Below are 5,453 nucleotides of genomic sequence, written 5' to 3' on the forward strand. Positions count from 1 at the left end.
CCTTTTTAGAAAATTATGAATTTGCTGGATGTGGGCGTTGCTGGTGAGGCCAGCGTCTTTTTGCCCATCTGTTTGAGAAAGTGCTGGTCAGCTGCCTGCATTCTATGCGGTGAAGGTTCCCCAGTTTTTAGATGGAAACAGCACAGAACACAGACCCAAATGTTATAATTGTACCCACATCCACCACTTCTTCAGGAAGTTCATTCCAAACCACTCTGTTAAAAAAAAAATGCCTCTCATGTCTTTTATAAATCTTTCCCCTCTTAGCTTAAAAAATTGTCCCCTTGTCTTGAAGTCCCGCATCATAGAGAAAAGACAATTACCAATAACTCTGTCTATATATCCTTCATTATTTTATAAACTTCTCTAAGATTCACTTTCAACTTCTACGCTGCAGTGAAAAAGTCCCAGCCTATTCAGCCTTTCTTGCCATGCCTGGGAAAATCTCTTCTGAACCGTCTCCACCTCTGCCAGAGCCATGCTATCTAGTCCTGGATTCCCTCTCTGTGACAAGTGGTTTATTCTGCCATTTGATCTAAGCACCAACTCTCATATCTCTACCCTCCCAGCTGTTCCCAAACACCACACATCATAAGAATATGCAACCATGTAAAGTAGGCCTTTTTAACCTGCTCTATCATTCAATAAAACCATGACTGATCTGACTGGGGCCTCAGCTGCACTTACCTGTCCGCACTAAATATGTACTCTTTGGCTGCATATTCACCAAGAGCTTATCTGACGCAACCTTTATATTTGATGACCCAGCCTTGACCGGTCTCTGGTGAAGAGGGCTCCACAGACTAATGACCTACTGAGAGCAAAAAAACACACTCATCTCCATTTTAAGTGGGAGATGCCTCATGTTCGACAGTTCCCCCTGATTCTCATCTCTTGCACACGGTGCAATGTTAAAAGAAATACTTTTCACTGTATCTTGGTACATGTGACAATGATACATCAAATCAAATCAAAATCTGTTTCTATCTACCATGACCTGGACTTTATTAATATTAAACATTTCTTTCATACCATTGTGTAATCTGCATTGTGCTAAAGAAAGACTCAATTTATCCAGTCTTGTTGCCTCTTTATATACCTTTGGAACAGCCAGTATCTGAGGGGAACACCCCTCCCTCACCAAAACAAGCTTTTACATCCTTCCCTTTTTATGAAGTCTAATGCACATGGTATGCCTGAGGTTGGACTGAACTTTAATGTATAAGTGATGACCTCTCACCCCGATGGAACGTAGAACTTCTTCAGGTATTTTTATTGCCTTTTCAGCCTATGGTTTGAATGTTCTTTGAATCTGTTCTTCAAATTTCCTGTACTCTGATTCTGCTTACCTTCATATCACTGCTGTTTTATTTCACCAAAATATATTGCCTCATATTCATTGAAAGTGACTATTGTTGTGCAAAATCCCACAAAGCAGCAGCAGTGAGGTGATCAAACAGTTCCTATAGTATCATAGAATGGTTAAAGCATGTTAAGGTGGCCGTTCAGCCCATCATGTTCAGAATATCTCTTGAAAGAGCAATCTAGCTCACAAGCCATATCCAAATCTCATAATAACCAAGAAAAATATCCCCTTCACCTTTTCCCTAGTGGCATGGGTGGCACGGTGGCTCAGTGGTTAGCACTGCTGCCTCACAGTGCCAGAGATGCAGGTTTGATTCCTGCCTCGGGTGACTGTGTGGAGTTTGCACATTCTTCCTGTGTCTGTGTGGGTTTCCTCCGGGTGCTCTGTTTTCCTCCTGCAATCCAATGATGTGGAGGTCAGGTGAATTAGCTATGTTAAATTGCCCATAGTGTTAGGTGCATTAGTCAGTGGTAAATATCGGGTAGGGGAATGCATCTGGGTGGGTTACTCTTTGGAGGGTTGGTGTGGACTTATTGGGCCAAAGGGCCTGTTTCCATATTGTAGGGATTTTAATCTAACCGACAGCAAGCCCTCTTTCTTTTAGTAGGTTCACATTTCCATTTAAATAAGACACAGTTGAATTTGCCTCTGCCAGCCTCTCAGAAATCCCATTCCAAGTTCTAGGCATTCACTGCATGAAAATAGGTTTTCCTTGTGTTGTCTATACTTCCTTTTCAATTTAGCCAAAATCTGCTAATTGAAACAAAGAAAATTCCAGCACAGGAACAGCCCCTTTGGCCCTCCAAGCCTGCGCCGATTCAGACCCTCTATCTAAACCTGTCGCCTATTTTCTAAGGGTCTAAATTCCTCTGTCTCTGCCCATTCATGTACCTGTCGACGCTATCATGCCCACCTGTATCACCTCTGCTGGCAAAGCATTCCAGGCACTCACCACCCTCTGCATAAAGAACTTTGCAAGCATATTTCCCCTAAACCTTTCCCCTCTTTGAACTCGTGACCACTAGTGATTAGGGTCCCTGACTCTGTGAAAAAGCTTCTTGCTATCCAGCCTGTCTATACCTCTCATGATTTTGTAGATCTCAATCAGGTCCCCCCACAACCTTCATCCTTCTAATGAAAATAATCCTAATCTACTCAACTTCTCTTCATAGTTCGCGCCCTCCATACCAGCAACATCCTGGTGAACTACCTCTGCACCCTCTCCAAAGCATCCACATCCTTTTGGTAATGTGGTGACTAGAACTCCAAATATAGCTGAACCAAAGTCTTATACAACTGTAACAGGACATACCAACCTCTTGTACTCAATACCCCCTCCGATGAAGGAAAGCATGTCGTATGCCAATCAACGTTGTCACTTCCTTAAATAATTCTATCAAGTTGGTAGGACATGACCTCCCTGCTCAAAAAATGTTGCCTATCACTGATCAGCTCATTTTCTTCCAAATGGGAATAGATCCTATCCCTCAGTACCTACTCCAACAGTTCCCCAACCACTGACGACAGGCTTACCGGTCTATAATTACCTGTATTATCCCTGCTAACTTCTTAAACAAGGGGACAACATTAACAATTCTCCAGTCCTCCGGGACTTCACCCGTGTTCAAGGATGCTGCAAAAGTATCTGTTAAGGCCCCAGCTACTTCCTCTCTCACTTCCCTCATTAACCAGGGATAGATCCCATCCGGACCTGGGGACTTGACCACGTTAATGCCTTTTAGAATACCCAACACTTCCTCCCTCCTTATGCCAACTAGACCTAGAGTAATCAAACATCCATTCCTAACCAACATCCGTCATGTCCCTCTCCTTGGTGAATACCGATGCAAAGTACTTGTCAAGAATCTCATCCATTTCTTCTGACTCCACACATAACTTTCCTCCTTGAGTGTGTCAACCCTTTCTCTAGTTACCCTCTTGCTCCTTATGTATGAATAAAATGCTTTGGGATTTTCCTTAACCCTGTTTGCTAAAGATAGGCAGGGCAGGTGACTGAAGTGTGAATGGAGGAGCACTTTAGGGCCAGCGACAATAATTCTATTAAAATAGTGATGGAAAAAGATAGACCAGATCTAAAAGTTGAAGTTCTAAATTAGAGAAAGGCTAATTTTGATGGTATTAGGCAAGAACTTTCAAAAGCTGATTGGGAGCAGATGTTTGCATGTAAAGGGACGGCTGGAAAATGGGAAGCCTTCAGAAATGAGATAACAAGAGTCCAGAGACAGTATGTTTCTGTCAGGGTAAAAGGAAAGGCTGGTAGGTATAGGGAATGCTGGATAACTAAAGAAATTGAGGGTTTGGTTAAGAAAAAGGAGGAAGCATATGTCAGGATAGATCGAGTGAATCCTTAGAAGAGTATAAAGGCAATTGGAGCATACATAAGACAGAAATCAGGAGGTCAAAAAGGGCACATGAGATAGCTTTGGCAAATAGAATTAAGGAGAATCCAAAGGGTTTTTACAAATATATTAAGATCAAAAGGGTAACCAGGGAGAGAATAGGGCCCCTCAAACATCAGCAAGGCAGCCTTTCTGTGGAGCCACAGGAGATGGGGCAGATGCTTAGTGAGTATTTTACATCAGTATTTACTGTGGAAAACGACATGGAAGATATAGACTGTAGGGAAATAGATGGTGACATCTTGAAAAATGTCCATAATACAGAGGAGAGAGTGCTGGATGTCTTGAAACACATAAAAATGGATAAATCCCCAGGACCTGATTGGGTGTACCCTAGAACTCTGTGGGAAGCCAGGGAAGTGATTACTGGGAATTTTGCTGAGATATTTGTATCATCGATAGTCACAGATGAGATACCGAAAGACTGGAGGCTGGCTAACGTGGTGCCACTATTTAAGAAGGGTGGTAAGGACAAGCCAGAAAACTATAGTCCAGTGAGCCTGACGTCGGTGGTGGGCAAGTTGTTGGATGGAATCCTGAGGGACAGGATGTACATGTATTTGAAAAGGCAAGGACTGATTAGGGATAGTCAACATGGCTTTGTGCATGGGAAATCATGTCTCACAAACTTGACTAAAAGTGTTTTGAAGAAGTAACAAAGAGGATTGATAAGGGCAGAGCGGTAGATGTGATCTATATGGACTTCAGGAAGGCATTTGACAAGGTTCAGCATGGGAGACTGGTTAGTAAGGTTATATCTCATGGAATACAGGGATAACTAGCCATTTGGATACAGAACAGGCTCAAAGCTAGAAGACAGAGGGTGGTGGTGGTGGAGAGTTGCTTTTCAGACTGGAGGTCTGTGACCAGTGGAATGCCACAAGATCGGTGCTGGGTCCACTACTTTTCGTCATTTATATAAATGATTTGGATGTGAGCTTAAGTGGTATAATTAATAAGTTTGCAGATGACACCAAAATTGGAGGTGTAGTGGACAGCAAAGAAGGTTACCTCAGATTACAACGGGATCTTGATCAGATGGGCCAATGGGCTGAAGAGTGGCAGATGAAGTTTAGATAAATGCGAGGTTTTGTATTTTGGGAAAGCAAACTTTAGCAGGACTTATACACTTAATGGTAATGTCCTAGCGAGTGTTGCTGAACAAAGAGACCTTGGAATGCAGGTTCATAGCTCCTTGAAAGTGGAGTCGCAGGTAGATAGGATAGTGAAGAAGTTATTTGGTACGCTTTCCTTTATTGGTCAGAGTATTGAGTACAGGAGTTGGGAGGTCATGTTGCGGCTGTATAGAACATTGGTTAGGCTGTGATGTTGTCAAACTTGAAAGGGTTCAGAAAAGATTTACAAGGATGTTGCCAGGGTTGGAGGATCTGAGCTACAGGGAGAGGCTGAACAGGCTGGGGCTGTTTTCCCTGGAGCGTCAGAGGCTGAGGGGTCACCTTATAGAGGTTTATAAAATCGTGAGGGGCATGGATAGGGTAAATAGACAAAGTATTTTCCCTGGGGTCGGGGAGTCCAGAACTAGAGGGCATAGGTTTAGGATGAGAGGGGAAAGATATAAAAGAGACCTAAGGCGCAACCTTTTCATGCAGAGGGTGGTGCGTGTATGGAATGGGCTGTCATAGGAAATGGTGGAGGCTGGTACAATT

The sequence above is a fragment of the Chiloscyllium plagiosum genome, unplaced genomic scaffold, assembly GCF_037043375.1.
Source record: "Chiloscyllium plagiosum isolate Xiang-an unplaced genomic scaffold, Cpla_swu_hap1 HiC_scaffold_44, whole genome shotgun sequence".
NCBI lineage: Eukaryota > Metazoa > Chordata > Chondrichthyes > Orectolobiformes > Hemiscylliidae > Chiloscyllium > Chiloscyllium plagiosum.